We start from the raw sequence: 23,485 nt of genomic DNA, 5'->3' as shown, positions 1-23,485 counted from the left end.
CTTGTGTGGCAGATAGATCTTAAAGGGCAAAGCAGTATATTGGTAGTTGTCAATATAGCAGTGCTAGCTCTGTCTATATAAATAGAGAAATGGGGTTAGCCATAGAGGTTAAAACTACCTGGTTATCCCATATATTAACACAAACTGGGTCTTGGATACACAGTTGTATTTAATGTTTTACGATCTAGCCTTTCCAGTACAGGCACTTTCTGAGAAACCTTTGTCCTCATTTGAGGCATTTTGTTGTCGGGTTTTTGTGTTTGTTTTTGTGGGTATTTGCCTCATTCCACCCCTGAGCTTTCAGGTAGACAGATGTGATTCAAAACTCTGTTCTAAGGTGTTTATTGTAGTGGAGTAATGGGTTTGCAGTGATAAGTCATACTTTTCCACCAAAGGGGAGGGCTTGGGAATCCCTGAGACTAGCTAAAGTTAAGTTGTTGGAAGAATTCCTTGATTGGAAATTTTACCTTTGTGTTTTGTTGCTCTGTTTCCTGAAAATAACTCGGGGATGCTCCTGGTTTGTCCATCTACTGCTTTGATTCCTTGGATCCCACCCATTCTTTCACTTTAAGAAAAAACAAATAATTGTTGCAGAGGTCTCTGTATTTTGCAGCTGCCCTTTTGTAAGAAGCACTTTTCCCAAATAAAACAATTAAAAAAAAAAGTTGGCTGTTTTGTGTAATGAGCTGTTTTGAAATGTGCCGATGTCAAAGAATAATGATGTTTTTCTTTCACTGACTCTTCGATCGGTGCCTTGTCAGATATTCGTGAGGATGGGTACTTTGAGAAATGTGTGTGAGAGAGAAAGGGAAACCTTAACTAGCCGGGGTCATCAAACAATTCTATACTTGAAAATGTTCAAGACTAACGCTGGGCCGCCTGATGAGCAAAAGGCACTAGCAGTTTTCTGCTGCCACGCACTTGTGGTTGAACTTGCTTCATGCCCTTAGATAACGGGGAAAGGTCATGACATGATTGTAATTTGAAAGCTTATTGTTCTGCATAATTATTTTGTGAATTTTTAGTGAGTAAGAACCGTTCTGCCACTCCCATGGAAGACCTTCAGGTGACCTTTTTTCCACACTTACTTGTAAAAATAACTGCTCCTCGATTTTAGTATTTATATTAAGAATTTATGGCTGGGTGCGGTGGCTCACGCCTGTCATCCCAGCACTTAGGGATTACAGAGGCAGGAAAATCACTTGAACCTGGGAGGCGGAAGTTGCAGTGAGCTGAGATCACGCCATTGCACTCCAGCCTGGGCAATAGAGTGAAAAAAAATAAAGAATTTGTGCTATTGGGGCCGGGCACGGTGGCTCACGCCTGTAATCCCAGCACTTTGGGAAGCCGAGGTGGGCGGATCACGAGGTCAGGAGATCGAGACCATCTTGGCTAACACGGTGAAACCCCGTCTCTACTAAAAATACGAAAGATTAGCCGGGCGTGGTGGCGGGCGCCTGTAGTCCCAGCTACTTGGGAGGCTGAGGCAGGAGAATGGTGGGAGCCAAGATCTCGCCACTGCACTCTAGCCTGGGCGAAAGAGCAAGACTCCATCTCCAAAAAAAAAAAAAAAAAAAAAATTATGCTATCGGAAAATGTTTAAACATCTAGGAATCATTTCTGAGTGTGCTTACTGCAGTCATGGTAACAGCTGGAGATACTGAGTAGTCTGTTTCTGTAAGCTTGTAGCCCAGCAGCTCCCTCCCGGGGGGAGTTAAGTCCACCCTCAGCTGTAGTAATCAGGCTATGCTGGGGACCTGCAGAGGGATGGGGAAGAGCCTGAGAATGGGTTGGGAGTGCTGGAGCTAGGAGGTGGAGAGAGCCTTGAGCACTTCTGGAAAGTAGGAAGAAGCACCCTGTTTGCATATCTGAATCTGTGACAGGGAGAGAGGGGTATAGCAAGGTCCAGGGAGTGGCAGTTGGTCACTTCTGGGATGGAGAGAAAGAAGTGTATGTTTAGAGCAACTCTTTGGTATCTTGGAAAAGGCAGTGGAAGCTTCTGTACTAGTCCGAGTAATCTGTAATGCGGATTGCTACCCTCACTGGCTGCATTGAGAGTGAGTTCTCTTTCCCCAAGTGTTAATTGCCTGTTGCAAAAGAAGCTGAGGTGTAAACATTGATGGGTGCAACGTCTCACTTTCTCATTTGCACAAAACTACAATTTCAGTCTCTTCCCTGCCACCATACACAATAAGTGATTTCACGTCGTGCCAGTGATTTGGGGGAGGGAAGAGGCTTGATACTGGTAAAGGTAGTTGATAAAGTTGATACTGATAAAGGAGGAGAAAAAGGCTTGATATTGATAAAGGTAGATATTGAAATGGTAGTCATAGTACTGGCAACAGATTTCCAACCCTGCTTTTTGGGTTCGTGCTTCACCTGCAAGGCCCAGCTGACTTTCCTAGGCTGAAATGTGAGAAGTGTCGTTTCCAGATGAAAGTTTAAGATCCCACACGTGATCCTCTTTCCAGGCAATTAGTAAATTTTGAGAAGTGGCTGTTCTACCAGCCTGGGTCACCATGCTGGTACACTTAACTCAGTTAACCCATGAGGGACATGGAATGTGAGCAACCGATAAACCGTTGGGGTGAGAAGCCACTGAGCTAAACAGCCTGCCCTGTCTTGAAATCTTGTTTAAACTGTCATTTTATAAGGAAAATAAAGCAAAATCTGCAACCTCTGCCTCCTGGATTCAAGTGATTCTCCTGCCTCAGCCTCCTGAGTAGCTGGGCTACAAGTGCATGCCACCATGCCTAGCTACTTTTTTTGTATTTTCAGTAGAGATGGGGTTTCACCATGTTGGCCAGGATGGTCTCCATCTCCTGACCTCATGATCTGCCTGCCTCAGCCTCCCAAAGTGCTGTGATTGCAGGCGTGAGCCACCTCGCCCGGCTGAGAAATAATTTTTAAAAACAGCACTGACATACTTGTCCATCTGAAGTGGTTAATACAAACTCACTCTCACGCAGTGGCCGTGTTTTATTACTTTTCAGTGTCCAGGACTTATTTCACAAACCTTTAAACAAGTTTACATTGTTGATAAAGGAAGTGTTCTGTCGCAAATTGTCTTAGGACAGCGCTTATTTCTTTGTATTGAATGACAGGAAGAGATCCATTGCTGATAATAGAATATGCCTCAGATCTTACTTCCCCAGAATTAGCCTGGGCTCTTTGTTTAGTTCACTAGGTCTTTATCTCAGCCCCCTCATCAGTGTATAGAAGAAATAACACCACACAGTACCTGAGCAAATAAAAGCATTTTTAGGTTCTAGTGATGTGCTTTTTTTGTGGGGTTTTGCTCCATCACCCCGGCTGGAGTGCAGTGGCGCGGTTTTGACTCACTGCAACCTCTGTTTCCTGGGTTCAAGTGATTCTCCTGCCTTAGCCTCCTAAGTAGCTGGGACTACAGGCGCACGTCACCACGCCCTGCTAATTTTTGTATTTTTAGTAGAGATGGGGTTTCCCCCTTTTTTTTTTTTTTTTTTTTTTCTGAGACACTCTTGCTCTGTCACCCAGTCTGGAGTGCAGTGGCACAATCTCGGCTCACTGCAACCTCTGCCTCCTGGGTTCAAGCTATTCTGCCTCAGCTTGTCAAGTAGCTCAGATTACAGGCGCCAACCACCACGCCTGGCTATTTTTTGTATTTTTAGAAGAAGCGGGATTTTGCCATGTTGGCCAGGCCGGTCTGGAACTCCTGACCTCAGCCTGGAACTCCTGACCTCAGGTGATTTGCCTCCCAAAGTGCTGAGATTACAGGCACCACCATGCTCGGTCTAAAACTGTTAATGGATGACCTTTTTAGTAAAATGAAGGTATCCACATACTTTACAGATATTTGAGTTCTTGTGCATACAGGCACTGTACTAGTGCTAGAGATGCTGTGAGCAGAACACAGTTTGCAGAAGAAGTGCTCATCAAACTAGCCCACGTGGTCCCTTCCACTTCCCAGGCCCTTTGCAGTTTGGTTGGTGCTGCATGGCTAACTCACGTCATGTGCCGTGTGTCCTCCTTGTCATCGTCTCTGTTTCATGGAGGTATTGGAAGCCATGTGTTAAAGTGGCAGAGTCAAAAGACAGGAGGGATCCTGGATCTCTGTGTCATGGATAGAGGGAGAGCTCCCACCCCCAAAATCAGATTTTGTGTAAACGAGATAAATTGAGATTTGGGAGTTTTTTTGTTTTGTTTTGCCAGTAGCCTAATATGAAATATCCTAATAAGGCAGTTATGGCCCTTCATAAAACTGGTGACTGCTTTCGATAGGGGGCCTGGGCTAGTGTGGCCATGGAAAGCTCATTTGAAGTGAGATCTGAATTGCAGAAAAGGTGCCCTGCAGACAAGACATCCTGTGTTAAAGCCTGAGGCAGGCAAAGGCAAGACATCCAACAGCTTTTCCTTGACATCACCATTAAGGACACTCGATGGCCTACAGGACACACTGAATTTCCTGTGTTAGGTATAACTTTTACTTTCAGAAAAGTATACGTGCAAGTCAGTAACATTATAACAATGTGTAACATTTCTAGGAATAATGTTGGATTGCCTTAAAATATCAAAAACATTCTTCCTACAATTTAATGCTTTAATAAACTGCAACACACTCACCTGATCATGACCTGCTGCAGTTGGAACCAGTCTCCAGAGCAGGGCTTCTCAGCCTTTAATGTGCAAATAAATGAGAGGAGGAGGTTCTTGTCAAAATGCAGATTCTGGTTCAGTGGGTCTGGAATAGGCATAAGACACTTATTTGTATTTTTTGAGACTGGGTTACTCTGTCACACAGGCTGGAGTGTAGTGGTGCCATCGTGGCTTGCTGTAGCCTCGACCCCCTGGGCTCAGGGGATTCTTCTGCCTCAGCCTCCTGAGTAGCTGGGACCACAGGCACATGCCACCATGCTCAGCTAATTAAATTATTTATTTATTTATTTATTTTGAGACGGAGTCTCACTCTGTTGCCAGGCTGGAGTATAGTGGCGCGATCTTGGCTCACTGCAACCTCCGCTTCCCGGGTTCAAGTGATTCTCCTGTCTCAGCCTCCCAAATACCCGGGACTACAGGTGTGCATCACCACACCCAACTAATTTTTGTATTTTTATTAGAGACGGGTTTCACCGTGTTGGCCAGGATGGTCTTGATCTCCTGACCTTGTGATCCGCCCCCCTCGGCCTCCAAAGTGTTGGGATTACAGGCATGAGCCACCGCACCCAGCCAATTAAAAAAAAAAAATTCAAACTTGGTTCCATAGGCCAAAACCAGTAAGAGCAAATCCTGCAGGCAAATGCATGTAGAGGAATTTTGATTTAAGATTTGAAATAATTTACAACTGAAAACGACCATATGGAAGTACACACTGTATTAAGGGGTAAGGAGGTGTAGCGAAGTACTAGTAAAGGAACTACAGACACCCTTTTACCCTTCTGGCATTCAGTAACCAGTACAATCTAGCAAGTTAGTGGTCAATTAACCATCATGCCTGCAACGTTGAGAGGCCCAGTCCTTTCTTTAGTCTGATTTTTGAAGTATTCTAATAATAACAGCTATTATTCTATTACTTAAGCCAGTAAGTCTTCAGCAAACATATTTCTGGTATGTTGGGTGGCGTCAGGGAAGTGGTTGAGTTTGAGAAGACACATGCGATTTCAAAAGCATTGAATGTAGGACTTTTTGCTCCTAATCATAGCCCCATTATCTTTCACTGTGCATACTGCTGGGTGCCACATATGTCCCCCTTCAATCCCTTTGTTCTTCTCCCCATCAAGGCTTGTTGACTGCCTCCTTCCATCACACCGTAAAGACCGTCTATGAGCTAAACTTTAGTCTTGATCTATTTCTCATGCCAGCACTTCTCTTTTTTATGGAGATCTAATTACATACCCTAAAATTCACCCTTTTAGAGGGTACAATTTAGTGGTTTTAAAAACAAAGTGTTGGCTGGGCGCAGTGGCTCATGCCTGTAATCCCAGCACTTTGGGAGGCCAAGGCAGGCCGATCATCTGAGTTCAAGAGTTTGAGACCAGCCTGGTCAACATGGTGAAATCCCAACTCTACTAAAAATATACAAAAATTAGCCGGGCATGGTGGCACGCACCTATAGTCCCAGCTACTCAGGAGGCTAAGGCAGGATAATTGCTTGAACCCAGGAGGCGGAGGCTGTGGTGAACCGAGATCGCACCACTGCACTCCAGCCTGGATGATAGAGTGAGGCTTAGTCTCAAAAAAAAAAAAAAACAGGCCGGCTGCGGTGGCTCACGCCTGTAATCCCAATACTTTGGGAGGCTGAGGTGGGTGGATCACCTGAGGTCGAGTTCGAGACCAGCCTGACCAACATGGAGAAACCCCCGTCTCTACTAAAATATACAAAATCAGCCAGGCGTGGTGGCACATGCCTGTAATCCCAGCTACTTGGGAGGCTGAGGCAGGAGAATCTCTTGAACCCGGGAGGTGGAGGTTGCGGTTGCGGTGAGACGAGATCGCACCATTGCACTCCAGCCTGGGCAACAAGAGCAAAACTCTGAACTCCGTCTCAAAAAAACAAAAAAAGTGTGCAATACTCACCAATAACTTGAGAACATTTTCATCACCACCCCCCGAAAACCCCTATACCCATTAGCAGTCACTCCCCATTTCTCTGTTTCCCTAGCCCCTGGCAACCACTAACCCATGCTACTACTCCATAGAGGTAGGATTTCTGTCTATGGATTTGCCTGTTCTGGACACTTCATATAAATGGAGCTGTATAATCTGTGGCTTTTTGTGACTGGTTTCTTTGACTTAGCATAATGTTTTTATTTCATCCATGCTGTAGCATTTATCAGTACTTCATTTCTTTCAGTGGATGGACAGTGTTTTATTGCAGGGGTCTTCAACCCTTGGGCCGTGTACGAGTACCAGTACCAGTACCAATCCGTGGCCTGTTAGGAACTGGGCCACACAGTAGTAGGTGAGTGGCAAGCAATACTCTCGGAGCTCCGCCTTCAGTCAGACCAGGGTTCTGCTGCTGCTGTGAACTGTGCATACAAGGGATCTCGGTTGCATGCTGCTTATGAGAATCTCATGCCTAATGATCTGAGATGGAGCGGTTTCTTCCTGAAACCATCCCTGTCACCCCCTGTCCATGGAAAAAATTGTCTTCCAGGAAACCGGGCCCTGGTGCCAAAAAGTTTGGGGACTGCTGTTTTATTGTATGGATATACCACATTTTGTTTATTGATTCATGACTTGATGGACACTGAAGTCATTTCCACCTTTTGGCTATTATGAATAATGCTGCTATGAACGTTTGCGTACAGGTTTTTGTGTAAAGATATGTTTTCAGATTCTTTGGGGTGTATACCTAGGAGTAGAATTGGTGGGTCATATGGTAACTGTTTAACGTTTTGAGGAACTGCCAAACTGTTTTCCAAAGTGGCTGTACCACTTTTCGTGCCTGTCAACAATGTGTGAGGGTTCTAATTTCTCCACATTTTTTTTTTTTTTTTTTTGAGATAGAGTTTCGCTCTTGTTGCCCAGGCTGGAGGGCAGTGGTGCCGTCTCAGCTCACTGCAACCTCTGCCTCCCAGGTTTAAGAGATTCTCCTGCCTCAGCCTCCCAAAATGCTGGGATTACAGGCGTGAGCCACAGGGCCCCGGTCTTATACCACTGTCTTCAAATGAGAACTTGTGTGATGCTTTATAAACCATTTTCATGGCTGTCTTATTTGATCCTCACATTTCTGTAAAGAAGTTAAGCCCTTATTAGTCTTATTTTGCAAATGAAAAAACTAAGGTTTAGAAGTTAAACAACTAACCCTGTCTAACAGCTAGTGTGTAAGTGCTACAGCTTTGGACTCCAAATCTATGTTTCTTTACATAGATCAGCTACTGTTGGCTGCCTTTGTGGACCTATCTCAAGTTTCTGGGTGATGTTAGTAGATTTACATTCTTCCTCGATGTACTATGCCTGTTATCAATTGTCTATGGCTTATCTGTTTTCTTTTGACCCTGTGGAGTCCTAAACCTCAAGATTTCAGGGGATGGGCAGGCACGGTGACCTGTAATCCCAGGCTACATGGGAGGCTGAGGTGGAAGGATCACTTGAGTCCAGGAGTTTGAGGCCCACAGTGTCCTATGATTACGCCTGTGAATAGCCATTACACTTCAGCCTTGGCAACATAGTGAGACCCTGTCTCTTAAAAAGAAAAATATTGGGGGCGGTGTGGGGGGCTGCTGATTTGTTCTATTTGGGTTTTTTTTGAGATGGAATCTTGCTCTGTCACCCAGGCTGGAGTGCAGTGGCACAGTCATAGCTCACTGCAGCTTCAAACACAGTGGTTCAAGTGATCCTCTTGCCCCAGCCTCCCAAGTAGCTAGGACTACAGGCATGTGACATCACACCCAGCTACTTTTTAAATTTTTGAGGCGGAGTCTTGCTGTGTTACCCAGGTTGATCTTGAATTCCTGAGCTCAAGTGATTCTCCCGCCTTGGCGTCCCAAAGTGTTGGGATTACAGGCACGAACCACTGGCCTGGATATTGATTTTTTTTTTTTTTTTTTTGAGACAGAGTTTCGCTCTTGTTCCCCAGGCTGGAGTGCAACGGCCCAATCTCGGTTCACCGCAACCTCCGCCTCCCGGGTTCAAGCAATTCTCCTGCCTCAGCCTCCCAAGTAGCCGGGGTTACAGTCATGCGCCACCATGCCTGGCTAATTTTGTATTTTTAGTAGAGACGGGGTTTCTCCATGTTGGTCAGGCTGGCTTTGAACTCCCGACCTCAAATGATCCGCCCACCTCAGCCTCCCAAAGTGCTGGGATTGCAGGCATGAGTCACCTGCCCAGCCTGGATATTGATATTTGAAAATGAAAAATTGAAGCAGATTCTATTATTATCATTATCATTATTATTATTATTATTTTGAGACAGTCTTGCTCTGTTGCCCAGGCTGGAGTGCAGTGATGCAATCTGGGCTCACTGCAACTGCCACCTCCCGGGTCAAGCGATTCTCCTGCCTCAGCCTCCTGAGTAGTTGGGACTGCAGGTGCCCGCCACCACACCTGGCTAATTTTTGTTTTGTTTTGTTTTTGAGATGGAGTCTTGCTCTGTCGCTCAGGCTAGAGTGCAGTGGCATGATCTTGACCCACTACAATCTCTGCCTTCTGGGTCCAAGCAATTCTCCTGCCTCAGCCTCCCGAGTAGCTGGGATTACAGGCGCTGGCCACCGCGCCTGGCTAAGTTTTGTATTTTTAGTAGAGACGGGGTTTCACCATCTTGGCCAGGCTGGTCTCGAATTCCTGACCTCGTGATCCACCCGCCTCGGCCTCCCAGAGTGCTGGGATTACAGGCGTGAGCCACGGAGCCCAGCCAAACCGATTCTATTATTGCCTTTGATGATAATGAATCCTCAGAAACTCGTCTCAATGACCCGGAGTTTTGCTAACCACCTGCAGGGGGCGCTGATCTATGCTTGCCTGGCTGCATCCTTCCCCACCTCTCGTTCCCTTCCAGTGTCTATTCCAACCCTTGGACTCGGATGATAGGGTGGAGCTCAACCTGATTTGCCCTGGCTCACCCAAATAACCTTGCACTGAGTGAACTGGAGTTTCTTCATGATCTAGGAGAAAGTGTACACAGGCCGGGCCTAGCACATTTCAAGCACAGCTTGCCCCTGATTTTCCTGCGGTTAGATGGGTTTGGGTTACTCCACCCAGCCATCTAGCCCTTCTCCACCCCACCTCCTCCTCCCTATCTAGCTTCTTTTACAGACAGCTGCACAATTTTACTTTGGAAGACACTGAAATACATGTATGAGAGGTATATCTTGGAATGGATACGTTTCTCTCTCTCTCTCTCTCTCGTGTGTGTGTGTGTGTGTGTGTGTGTGTGTGTGTGTGTGTGTGTGTGTGTGTGTGTGTGTGTGTGTGTGTGTGTGTGTGTGTGTGTGTGTGTGTGTGTGTGTGTGTGTGTGTGTGTGTGTGTGTGTGTGTGTGTGTGTGTGTGTGTGTGTGTGTGTTGAGAATGATGAGGGGTTAATATGATGGAGCCCAAATCTGATACTGGCCATTATCTGAGAGGGAGTTTAGCATAATTGTTTTTGTTTCTTTGTTTGCTTGTTTTGTTTTGAGACAGAGTCTGGCTTTTTCACCCAGGCTGGAGTGCAGTGGTGCGATCTCACCTCACTGCAACCTCTGCCTCCTGGGTTCAAGTGATTCTCCTGCCTCAGCCTACTGAGCAGCTGAAGTTGCAGGCAGGCACCACCATGCCTGGCTAATTTTTGTATTTTTAGTAGAGGCGTGGTTTCACCACGTTGGCCAGGCTGGTTGCAAACTCCTGTCCTCAAGTGATCTGCTCGTCTTAGCCTCCCAAAGTGCTGGGATTACAGGCGTGAGCCACCACCTCCAGTCTAGCATAATTGTTAAAAGTGGACTCTGGAATCAGATTGCTGGGGTTTGAGTCCTGGCTCTGCCATTCACTAGCTGTGTGACCTTAATGTCTCTGTGTCTCATAGCCTCATTTTAAAAAATAGGGATGATAAATAGTATACACTCCAAAATATAGTTGATAAATTAAGTGTTTGCTACAGTGCTGGGACATAGTAACTGCCATATGTGTTTGTCACTATTATTACTATTATACTAATATTACTATTAATACTAATAGATTTTTTTTTTTGAGATGGAGTTTTGCTCTTGTGGCCCATGCTGGAGTGCAATGGCGAGATCTCAGTTCATTGAAACCTCCGCCTCCCAAGTTCAAGTGATTCTCTTGCCTCAGCCTCTCAAGTAGCTGTGATTACAGGCGCCCACCACCACGCCCAGCTAATTTTTTTGTATTTTTAGTAGAGACGGGGTTTCATCATGTTGGTCAGGCTGGTCTTGAACTCCTGACCTCAGGTGATCCGCTTGCCTTGGCCTACCAGAGTGCTGGGATTACAGGCATGAGCCACCTCCCCAGCCAATAGGTCTTAAAAGTAAGAAAGTGGGGGAGATTCAGAAAAAATTTATGAACATAGATATATTAACTGAAAGATTCCCTCACATGTGAAAGTGCATTTGACACTGGCAGACAAGATAAAATATTAAGACGTTTTATAATATAATTTTTGTATTCTTCCGAAATGTACTTTTTGTTCAGAAATATTTGTGTTGGGTTAAAAAGTAAAAAACAAGCGGCCAGGCGCGGTGGCTCACGCCTGTAATCCTAGCACTTTGGGAGGCCGAGGTGGGCAGATCACGAGGTCAGGAGTTAGAGACCCGCCTGGCCAATATGGTGAAACCCCATCCCTACTAACAATACAAAAATTAGCCGGGCGTGGTGGCAGGCACTTGCAGTCCCAGCTACTTGGGAGGCTGAGGCAGGAGAATCGCTTGAACGCGGGAGGCGGAGGTTGCAGTGAGCCGAGATCGAGCCACTGCATTCCAACCTGGTGACAAAGCAAGACTCCATCTCAAAAAAAAAAAAAAAAAGTAAAAAACAAACAAAGCACCCAAACACGCACACGACAAAAAACCCAAAATGTTCCTCTTGGAACTTCTGTTTATTCTTTCTTTTTTTTGAGACAGGGTCTTGCTCTGTTGCTCAGGCTGGAGTTCAGTGCCACAATCATGGTTCACTGCAGCTTCGATCTCCTGGGCATACTCCTGCCTCAGGCTTCCCCCCACCCCAAGTAGCTGGGACTACAGGTTCATGCCATCATGCCCGGCTAATTTTTTATTTTTAAATTTTTTATAGAGATGGGGTCTCACCATGTTGCCCAGGCTGGTCTCAAAAACCTGGGCTCAAGCAATACTCCCACCTCAGCCTCCTAAAATGTTGATTACAGGTGCGAGCCACCATGCTTGGCCCTCACTTAATTTCATATCATTTACTTGTTACCAATTATACGATTTTGAGGATGTGAAAAAAATGCTAGAATTAATTAACACACAGTACCATATCTATAAAGCAAAGCCTGCCTGAGGCAGTTTCATAGTGCCAGTTATGGGACTGTGGTAAACTTCAGAGAAGTTGTCCCTGTTTTCACAGCAGACAAGACTCTTGTAGCCTCTAATTCAGGAAAATTGGTAGATTTTATGGGTCCCTTTCAAGTGCACACTATAATTTCAACAGAAGCAAAGGCTGGTTAATTACAGGTCGATGGTTTTCAGGTGACCATGTTCTCCTGTTGTGTAACTTGTTGGTAGGACAATTTCAGTGGTAAATAATCCCATAAAGTACACGATCCCAGAAATTGATGAGATTTTCAAAATATTTATTGGGATTGATGTGCAGATAAATGGAGGTAGATTGATGTGTGTCATTAAGGTTGTATTTGTTCCTCAAGTTTTGTGTTCCTTCTTTTGTGTAATTTTTTTTTTTTTTTGAGACAGAGTCTCACTCTGTTGCCCAGGCTGGAGTGCAATGGTGTGATCTTGGCTCACTGCAACTTCTGCCTCCCAGGTTCAAGCGATTCTCCTGCCTCAGCTTCCCAAGTAGCTGGGATTTCAGGCACCCACCACCACGCCTGGCTAATTTTTGTAGTTTTAATAGAGACGGGGTTTCACCATGATGGCCAGGCTGGTCTTGAACTCCTGACCTCAGGTGATCTGCCCGCCTTGGCCTCCCAAAGTGCCGATTACAGGCGTGAGCCACTGCGTCCCGCCTTGTGTGTGTAATTGAAACATACATTTTTGTCTGGGCGTGGTGGCCAAATCCCAGCACCTTGGGAGGCCAAGGCAGGTGGATCACTTGAGGTCAGGAGTTCGGTACCAACCTTGCCAACGTGGTGAAACCCTGTCTCTACAAAAAATACAAAATTTAGCCAGGCATGTTGGCACGCACCTGGAATCCCAGCTACTCGGGAGGCTGAGGCAGGACAATCGCTTGAACCTGGGAGACAGAGGTTCCAGTGAGCCAAGATCATGCCATTTGCACTCCAGCCTGGGTGACAGAGTGAGACTGTGTCTCAAAAAAATAAAATAAACATTTTAGTCTCTCAGATTGTTGAGTCATCTGAAGTTCATTGTCAAGAGAGGGAGCTCAGTTTCAGCTGCCTCCTCATAGAAGCTGACGACCTCTTTTGTCCCCAGGCAGGCCGTATAGTTCAAAGCCTTACTTTTCCTCCAGGAGCAAACCATCCAGCTCCCGACAAGGCGGTGCATAAAGAGCTTTGCTTTTTTTTTTTTTTTTTTTTTTGAGAGAGAAGATCTCACTCTGTTGCCCAGGCTGGAGTGCAGTAGCATGATCTTGGCTCACTACAGCCTTGACCTCCTTGAGTCTGAACTCAAGTGATCCTCCTGCCTCAGCCTCCCGAGTAGCTGAGACTACAGGCGTGCACCATCACACCCAGCTAATTTGTATTTTTGTAGAGACAGGATTTTGCCATGTTGCCCAGGCTGGTCTCAAACTCCTTGGCTCAAGCCATCGTCCCACCTCACCCTCCCAAAATGCTGGGACTACAGATGTGGGCCACCATGCTGGACCTTACGAATTCATTCTCAGCTCCTAGGGATTGCCTTAATTTTTTTGTGAGTTTGACTATGAATTTACAACCATTTATAAATTTTTTTTTCTTTTTTGAGACAAAGTCTTGCTCTCTTGCCCATGCTGGAGTGCAGTGGCGTGATCTTGGCTCACTGCAACCTCCGCCTCCTGGGTTCAAGAGATTCTCCTACCTCAGCCTCCCGAGTAGCTGGGATTACAGACGTGCGCCACCACGCCCAGCTAATTTTTGTATTTTTAGTATAGATGGGGCTTCACCATGTTGGCCAGGCTGGTCTTGAACTCCTGACCTCGTGATCCGCCTGCCTCAGCCTCCCAAAGTGCTGTCATTACAGGCGTGAGCCACCGTGCCTGGCCCATTTATAAATATTTTATTCAGTGTTTTCAGGTATATATAGTAAGAAGATTTCAGGTTACCTAATCAGCAAAATCCTGGAGCCAAGCGTCTCCTGTCACTTATTGGAATGTTACCTTGGGCAAGTTATTTAACCTTAATCTCTTTGTAAAATGTGAATAGTAGCTATCGCAAGTGACAGTTTTGAAAATGAAAAAGAGCTTTACTTCTACTAGGCATGCAAATATGACATGTTACTGCCTCTGTGATTCATTCCCAGTTGATGAGGGAAAGCTCTTTTTTACCAAGAGTGACAGTTAACAAATATAGCAGAAACGATAGAATTTGAAAAGCACCATTTTATAACTCTTGATGAAACTGATTGAGACAGGTATCATCAGTGGGTGGTGAAACCAGTTAGTGAAATGTCAGTATTTGCATAGTCCAAAGTATCAGCTCAATAAGGACATCTTACTGCAAAGGAGGAAATGTGCTTTTTCACAGAGAGATCTTCAGTCTCCACTTCCAACAAGTGAGTGAACCCAGCATTTGCAAGAAGAGATGACCTTCAGGCCTGATACAGCAGCAAGCGCAGAGCATCACCCCAGGTCATGGTCTTGCCCAAAATGTTTAGCCCTAATAACAAGCCTTAGACCTGACTTCCAGCAGATGGAGAAAATAGTGGGTAGAAGAAATTAACCTTGGCTGGCCCAGTGGCTCACGCCTGTAATCCCAGCACTTTGGGAGGCTGAGGCAGAAGGATCCCTTGAGCTTAGGAGTTCCAGAGCAGCCCGTGGTCCGAGCTACTCGGGAGGCTGAGGTGGGAGGATCACTTGAGCCCAGGAAATTGAGGCCATAATGAGCTGTGATCGCGCCACTGCACTCCAGCCTGGGCAACAGAGTGAGATCCTGTCTCAAAAAAAAAAAAAAAAAAAGAAATTAACCTTGAAGAAACAAATTCAGAATTCTAAAAGACAATGCCTCTATCTTCAAACAGCCAGCATCATGGGAAAAAGTGAGGAGTCTGGAGAAACATGACAACTAAATGTAAGACGAAAACACGTAGCCGGGCGCAGTGGCTCACGCCTGTAATCCTAGCACTTTTGGAGGCCGAGGCGGGCAGATCACCTGAGGTCAGGAGTTTGAGACCAGCCTGACCAACATGGAGAAACCCCATCCTACTAAAAATACAAAATTAGCCGGGTGTGGAGGCGCATGCCTGTAATCCCAGTTACTCGGGAGGCTGAGGCAGGAGAATCACTTGAACCCAGGAGGCGGAGGTTGCGGTGAGCCGAGATCGCGCCATTGCACTCCAGCCTGGGCAAAAACAGCGAAAACTCCGTCTCAAAAAAAAAAAAAAAGAAAAAAAAGAAAACACGTGACTGGATCCTGGTTATTTTTATTAATATTATTTTTAATTGAAAAATCATAATTATATACATTTATAGGATACAATGTATTGTATATGCCATGGAATGATTAAATCAAGTTAATTAACAACCATCTCCCTTTCTTTACTGGTGAGTCATTTGAAATTTGCTCTTAGCTATTTTGAAATATATATTATTATTTTATTTTCCTTTTTTTTTTTTTTTTTTTGAGACGGAGTCTTGCTCAGTCACCCAGGCTGGAGTGCAGTGGCGCGATCTCGGCTCACTGCAAGCTCTGCCTCCTGGGTTCACGCCATTTTCCTGCCTCAGCCTTCCGAGTAGCTGGGACTACAGGCGCCCGCCACCACGCCCAGCTAATTTTTTATGTATTCTTAGTAGAGACGGGGTTTCACCATGTTAGCCAGGATGGTCTCGATCTCCTGACCTCGTGATCCACCCGCCTTGGCCTCCCAAAGTGCTGGGATTACAGGCGTGAGCCACCGCGCCTGGCCTCCTTTTTTTTTTTTTTTTTTTTTTGCGACAGAGTTTCACTCTGTTGCCCAGGCTGGAGTGCAGTGGCGTGATCTTGGCTCACTGCAACCTCTGCCTCCTGGGTTCAAGCGATTCTCCTGGCTCAGCCTCCTGAGTAGCTGGGATTACAGGTGTGTGCCACCACATCCGGCTAAATTTTTGTATTTTCAGTAGAGATGGGGTTTCACCGTGTTAGCCAGGATGGTCTCGATTTCCTGACCTCATGATCCGCCCACCTCAGCCTCCCAAAGTGCTGGGATTACAGGCGTGAGCCACTGTGCCTGGCCTTTTTTCTCTTTTTTGAGACAGAGTCTTGCTCCAGCACCCAGGCTGGAGTGCAGTGGCATGATCTGGGCTCACTGCAACCTCTGCCTCCTGGGTTCAAGCAATTCTTGTGCCTCAGCCTCCTGAGTAGCTGGAATTACAGGGGCTGGAATTCTGTTGGTTTTTTTTTTTTTTTTTTATACAAAAATGTAAGCCAGGCACACTGGCTCACGCCTGTAATCCCAGCACTTTGGGAGGCCTGGGTGGGTGGATCACAAGGTCAGGAGTTCGAGACCAGCCTGACCAACATGGAGAAACCCCGTCCCTACTAAAAACACAAAATTAGCTGGGCGTGGTGGTGCATGCCTGTAATCCCAGCTACTCAGGAGGCTGAGGCAGGAAAATTGCTTGAACCTGGGAGGCGAAGGTTGCAGTGAGCTGAGATCGTATCATTGCACGCAAGCCTGGGTAACAAGGGCAAAACGGCACCTCAAAAAAAAAAAAAAAGTAAAATTACCAAAGACATTTTAGACTGAATATTCGATGATATTAGTGAATCACTGTAGATTTCCTTGGATGTGATCATTGTATTTAGGAGAATATTCTTTTTTAAAAAAATTTGTTTTTTTTTTTGAGACAGGGTCTCAGTCTGTTGCCCAGGCTGGAGTGCAGTGGCACCATCTTGGCTCACCGCAACCTCCACCTCCTGGGTTCAAGCGATCCTCCTGCCTCTGCCTCCCAAGTAGATGGGGTTACAAGCGTGGGCCATCATGCCCAGCTAATTGGAGAATGTTCTTATTTGTAGGAAATGCATGTTAAAATTTGGGGGGCTGAAGTGTGATATGTATTATATATCAAATATGGGAAAATTATAACAAAATTCAAATCTAGGTATGTGGGCGACGGGTAGACATTCATTGTTCAATTATTTCAACTTCTTTCTGTGTTTGAAGTTTTTCATAATAAAAAGTTAGGAGATGTCAGGTGCGGTGGCTCACGCCTATAATCCCAGCACTTTGGGAGGCTAAGGTGAGTGGATCACTTGAGGTCAGGAGTTCAAGACCCCATCTGGTGAACTCCTGACAGAGTTCAGGTGAAACCCCTTCTCTACTAAAAATACAAAAATTAGCCAGGAATGGTGGTGGGCGCCTGTAATCCCAGCTACTGAGAAGGCTGTGGCAGGAGAATTGCTTGAACCCAGGAGGCGGAGGCTGCAGTGAGCTGAGATCGCACCACTGCATTCCAGCCTGGGCAACAAAGCAAGACTCCATCTCAAAAATTAAAAAAAAAAAGTTAGAAGATAAATATTATTTTTTCACATCTCACTAGGTATCTAGAATACAGTCAGGAAGGGAAAAAGCTTGGAAACTCTGCAGTCCATGGCAGCAGAAGGCACTGAGGGGCTGGGGAACTAGAAGGATGGTGTATGTGTGTGCATGGGCAGGGGTCGGGGGGATGCTGCATAAAAGCCAGGGAAATGAAGAAATCCACAGATGAAGTGCTGGCTAATATAAGCCAAGTCGGCATTTTATTATAAATAGTGATCAAAGAGAATTAATGGTGGCCACACAGGTTCCCAGCTCTTTCATCACAAGCTTACTGTGTGACTACATAAAGAACCTCATCCTGCTGAAGAAGAACCTCGTCTTAAACCACCTCATTCCAACAGCCTGAGAAGCATAGGAGTACATTGTGGTGCCAAAGCCGGGTGCCCTGGTACCACCTGCGATCCCAGCTACTGCTCCTTGTGAGGCTGAGGCTGGAGGATTGATTGAGCCCAGGAGTTTGAGCAACCTAGTTGAGCCTGGGCAACCTAGCAAGATCCTGTTATTTATTTATTTGAGACAGGGTCTGGCTCAGTCACCCAGGCTGGAGTGCAGTTGCGGATCTGGGCTCACTGCAACCTTCGCCTCCCAGGCTAAAGCGATCCTCCCACCTCAGCCTTCCAATTAGCTAGGACCACAGACTCCCACAACCATGCCTGGCTAATTAAAAAAATTTTTCTGTAGAGATGGGGGTTTTCTCACTATATTGCCCAGGCTGACACACACACACACACACACACACACACACACACACACACACACACCCCCCAAAGAGAAGAATGCCAATGACACGCGGCTGCACGAGCCTGCGAGAAATGGGACTACAAGGTGGCTGGCTGCTCCAAGCTGCATGTTGTGATGTAGAATTAACTGATAATAGCGCTCAGCTGGCGGCCGGCCACACACACACACACACACACACACACACACACACACACACACACACACCCCCAAAGAGAAGAATGCCAATGACACGCGGCCGGCCACACACACACACACACACACACACACACACCCAAAGAGAAGAATGCCAATGACACGCGGCTGCACGAGCCTGCGAGAAATGGGAATACAAGGTGGCTGGCTGCTCCAAGCTGCATGTTGTGATGTAGAATTAACTGATAATAGCGCTCAGCTGGCGGCCGGCCGGCCGGCCCGGCGTCACAGGCGGCTTCTCCGGGCGCGTTGCGCTGCGGGTTTCGCTGCGGCCTGTGGGCCCCGGGCCAAGCCTTCGTGCGCCCTAGCTCAGGAGGGCCCTCCTGGACCCTGGAGCGGACCCTCGTCGTGGTGAAGTCAGATGGGGCACAGCTGCGGCTCGTGGGGGACGAGATCTAGCGCTTTGAGAGGCGGCTTCACGCTGGTGGGGATGAGGACGCTGCAGGCGCACAGCGCGTCCTTGTCGGGCACCGCGAGGGCCCGCGGGGGAAGCACTGCTACCCAAGGCCTGCGAAGGGTCCAGTGTGGTCCCGCACCCCGGGACCATACAGGGAGATTTCAGCGCCCACATCAGCAGGAACCTCTTCCAGGCAAGCAACTCCGTGGAAGGGGCTCGGAAACGGACCCCGCTGTGGCTCCCGAGCAGGGACCTGGTGAGCTGGGCACGGCGCCAGCACAGCCGCAGCCACCCAGCCTGAGGCCCAGGCCGCCCTCCCAACGGTCAGCAAGAACCCAGGCCCACACGCATATCTGCCTCTCCCAAACCGCTTCCCTGTTCACCTCTGGCCCCCCAGCCCAGAGGAGTTTGAGCCACCAACTTTAGTACCTGTAATCTCAGCTACGCGGGAGGCTGAGGCAGGAGGATCCCTTGAATCCAGGAGTTCAAGACTAGCCTGGGCAATGCACCACCACGCCTGGCTAATTTTTGTATTTTTAGTAGAGATGGGGTTTCACCATGTTGGCCAGGCTGGTCTTGAACTCCTGACCTCAAGTGATCCGTCTGCCTTGGTCTCCCAAAGTGCTGGGATTACAGGCATGAGCCACTGCGCCTGGCCCCTAGAATTTTTAAATGGAATAAAGTAGGAGTCTCTCCAAAGAGGGAGTTTTCTTTGAAGATTACATCTTGGTCAGTGGATTCATCAAGAAATGTAGGAGGGTTTTCTGTACTGAAGTTGTTTGAACACTGCTCTTCACCCCAACCCTTCTCCAGGTTTTAGTAGGTCTGAGTAGGAGGGCAAATGTCATCTTACTCTTCTCACTTTCCTGGGGTTCATAATGGAGCCTGCTTTCCCCAGAGGCTTCACCCATGACCAAGTGAGAAGATAGTCCAGGGACCCAATGTGGTGGCTCACACCTGTAATCCCAGCACTTTGGAAGGCTGAGGAGGGAGAATTGCTTGAGCCTAGGAGTTTCAGACCAGCCTGGGCAACATAGCAAGACCCCATTTTTTTTTTTTTTTGAGATGGAATCTCACTCAGTTGCCCAGGCTGGAGTTCAGTGGCTCAATCTCAGCTCACCACAACCTCCGTCTCCCAGGTTCAAGCAATTCTCCTGCCTCAGCCTCCTGAGTAGCTATAGGTGTGCACCACCATGCCCGGCTAATTTTTGTGTTTTTAATAGAGACAGGGTTTCCCTATGTTGGCCAGGCTGGTCTCTAACTCCAGACCTCGTGATCTGCCCACCTTGGCCTCCCAAAGTGCTGGGATTATGGGCGTGTGCCACCGCGCCTGGCTACAAGACCCCATGTTTACAGAAAATACAAAAATGAGCCGGGTATGGTAGTGCAAGCCTGTAGTCTCAGCTAGCTATTCAGGGGGCTGAGGTGGGAGGATCACTTGAGCCTGGGAGGTCAAGGCTACAGGGAGCTGTGATTGTGTCACTGCATTCCAGATTGGGTGGCAGAGTGAGACCGTATCTCTAAAAAAAAAACGAAAGAAAAAGAAAGAAAAAAGATAGTCCGGAGAACCTAAGGAGCACTGCCTTGGCCTCTGCTGTGGGCCTGGCAACCCGAGGCCTTTCCAGGATTCCTCATGAGTGACACACAGCCTCCCTCCGACACCCAGTCAGTTTCATATCTCCTGATCTGTCTGTTCCTATGCCCTGGAAATTTTGCTGCATTACCCATGTGTGATTTGATCTTGGAACCTGTTAGGAAATTATTCTAGAAATGGCGTTTGTCAGAACATGCTGGCACCAAGAAGCTGTAAAAGGTTCTTTCTGGAGCTGAAGGGCACGGGGCTTGGAATAGTGGCAGGAAGGGTTTTGCAAACCCTCTTTCTGAACAGACACCACCCCAGAACTTCACATCCCCCACTATAACTCTTCCCTGGGCAGGCTGAGGGGCAGGGACCAGCCACAGGGACTCTGTGAGGCTGGGTGTAGGCAATTCAGGGCTGTTTGCTCCGTGGATGGACAATGAAGCCCTTTACCGTCGCTTCTTGTGAGGACAGTGCTTTGACATGTGCATTTTCAGGTAATGTGAGTTTCTCAATAATTTCTTTATGTCATCAAGAGTATTTGTGCCAACACATGGAGTAGAGAAGAGTAGTTCCTTTATTCTCAAGGAACTAGTAGGCCACAGGGAAAACGCACCCCTTTCCACCTCTTCCCAGGTGACAAGGCCTTAAATACCAGACCAAGTGTCCAGACGCTGAGCTTCAGTTCCCTGATGGCTGCTGAACAACATGACAATGATTCCCTATTGCCTTTGTCTTGCTTTTATATTTTATTTTCTTTTTTTTTTTTTGAGATGGAGTCTTGCTCTGTCACCCAGGCTGGAGTGCAGTGGCGCAATCTCGGCTCACTACAGCCTCTGCCTCCCGGGTTCCAGCGATTCTCCTGCCTCAGCCTCCTGGGTAGGTGGCATTACAGGCGCACACCACCATGTCCAGCTAATTTTTTTGTATTTTTAGTAGCGATGGGGTTTCGCTATGTTGGCCAGGCTGGTCTTGAACTCCTGACCTCAGGCGATCTTCCCGCCTCAGCCTCCCAAAGTGCTGGGATTACAGGCGTGAGCCACCACGCCTGGCCTGGTTTTATATTTTCAAAGCATTTTCACAGCCATTCCCTCTCTTGGTCCTCACAAGAGTTTAATTAAGCAACTGCATCATATGCTTGAGCAAAGGGAATTCACAGAGGTGTGTGACTTGTCCAAGGATACGTAGTGCCCAAGCCCAGGGGTTTGAGTCTCATACCATCACCCTCGCCTTCTATCACGGGCCAGGTCTGCCCAGGTGGGTCACAGAGAGCTGTGGGCCCCTGCCTTGGCTTGTTGACTAAGTGGGTGAGGCTGGACACATGCACACATGCTGCCAAGTACCTGCACCCAAACACAGGAGGCCGCTATATTGGTGACAGACCTAGGAAGTTGGCAGAAGTTGGACACTTTCTGGTAGAAGGTGTCCTGGTAGAGACAGTTGATTGACTGAGGAAGGACCTGTGGATATGGCTGCCGTACCTCTCAGAACTTTAATGTAAATTCTTATTATTTATTTGAGACGGAGTCTCACTCCGTCACCCAGGCTGGAGTGCAGTGGCACCATCTCGGCTCACTGCAACCTCTGCCTCCCGGGTTCAAGTGATTCTCTTGCCTCAGCCTCCTGAGTAGCTGGGATTACAGGCATACGCTACCACACCTGGCTAATTTTTGTATTTTTAGTAGAGATGGGGTTTCACCATGTTGGCCAGGCTGGTCTCAAACTCTTGACCTCAGGTAACCCGGCCTAATGCAAATTCTTAACTGGACCGTGGAAGCCAGGGTTTGGCAGCTGGTCTCAGAGCTTACCCTTTGTGAACAAAGTGGGGAGAGGAGGGTTCTGTGAGGAAGGGCAGACACTCCAGCAAAAATGAGGGACTCACATGACTCCTCTGGGATGCGGCTTGTTTAGGGGAGCTGCTCAGGCAGCTGGTGTCTTTGTGTGGAGCTCTCTCCTCCCAAAGCCAGCCCTAGAGCCCTCCCTCCACCTGGCACCAAGCAGCCATCTCCATCCCCTCAACACCTGTTTGGGAGGCCTGGCGTGGAGGATACCTGTGCGTAGAAAAACAATCTCCCAGTGGGGATGTCCCACACTAGGACGATGGCTGAACCAGCGGTGATCTCAGGGGTTCCCAGAAGGCCGCCTTCTCTCTAGATGCCTTTCTTTTCCTGTGATCCTGCGAGCTGAAGTCCTGGCTACAGTTCCAACCTTACAGCTTTATCTCTAGGTTTGTGTCTTTGATTCCCACCAAAATACAGATGTGTCAGGGAAGACTAGTACTCCAGGATGCCATTGGTCTCTGATCTGAGATCTCCTCCTGGGGGTGAAAGAGGAGGGGAAAGAGGGTGAGGTTTGCTTTCGGGGGAGGCTGCGTGGCTGCTCCTCAGAACAGGAGAGGGCTAGCCCCCACAGGAGGCTCAGCAGGCTGTTTATCTTGATCGGTGCCCGCCCTGAGTCGGCTCTGGGACACACACTGAACAGATTGATGGATCCATTCCTCAAGAATAGACTAATCAACAAGGAATGAAAACTCTGTCGCAAGACAAGAAATTTCTAAAAGGCACCTTAACTGAGAAAAATTAAGAGTGCTTCCTGATGGTGGAGAACTGGGAGGAGGCTCGTGCTTCGTAGGTCTCCTAGCTTTGCTCTTCTTCTCTGTGGTTGGCTTAGTTTATGGATATATTCCAAAGGTCAGAATTTAAATTCTGGCTCCTACCTAAGGACTCCTTGCAGACCAAGAAATGTATAAAGGAGCAGGAGAATAACTTAAGGCCAAGGAGAAGACCAGTCCAGGGGAAGAGCCCTAAAGCCTGCCTTCCTCTCACTGAAAGGCAGATAGGCTGTGATTGAGGCCCTGATACCCAGATGCTAAGAGTGGAGCAGGGGGCTGGGCACAGTGGCTCACGCCTGTAATCCCAGCACTTTGGGAGGCTGAGGTGGGCGGATCACCTGAGGTCGGGAGTTCGGGACCAGCCTGACCAACATGGAGAAACCCTGTCTCTACTAAAAATACAAAATTGGCCAGGAGTGGTGGCACACGCCTGTAATCCCAGCTACTCGGGAGACTGAGGCAAGAGAATCGCTTGAACCCAGGAGGCGGAGGTTGTGGTGAGCCAAGATTGCACTATTGCACTCCAGCCTGGGCAACAAGAATGAAACTCCATCTCAAAAAAAAAAAAAAAAGGGCTGGGTGCGGTGGCTCACGCCTGTAATTCCAGCACTTTGGGAGGCCAAGAGGGGAGGATCACGAAGTTAGGAGATTGAGACCATCCTGGCTAACACGGTGAAACCCCGTCTCCATT

Source organism: Pongo abelii, chromosome 6, assembly GCF_028885655.2.
Source record: "Pongo abelii isolate AG06213 chromosome 6, NHGRI_mPonAbe1-v2.0_pri, whole genome shotgun sequence".
Lineage (NCBI taxonomy): Eukaryota > Metazoa > Chordata > Mammalia > Primates > Hominidae > Pongo > Pongo abelii.
This window is presented reverse-complemented; position numbering follows the sequence as displayed.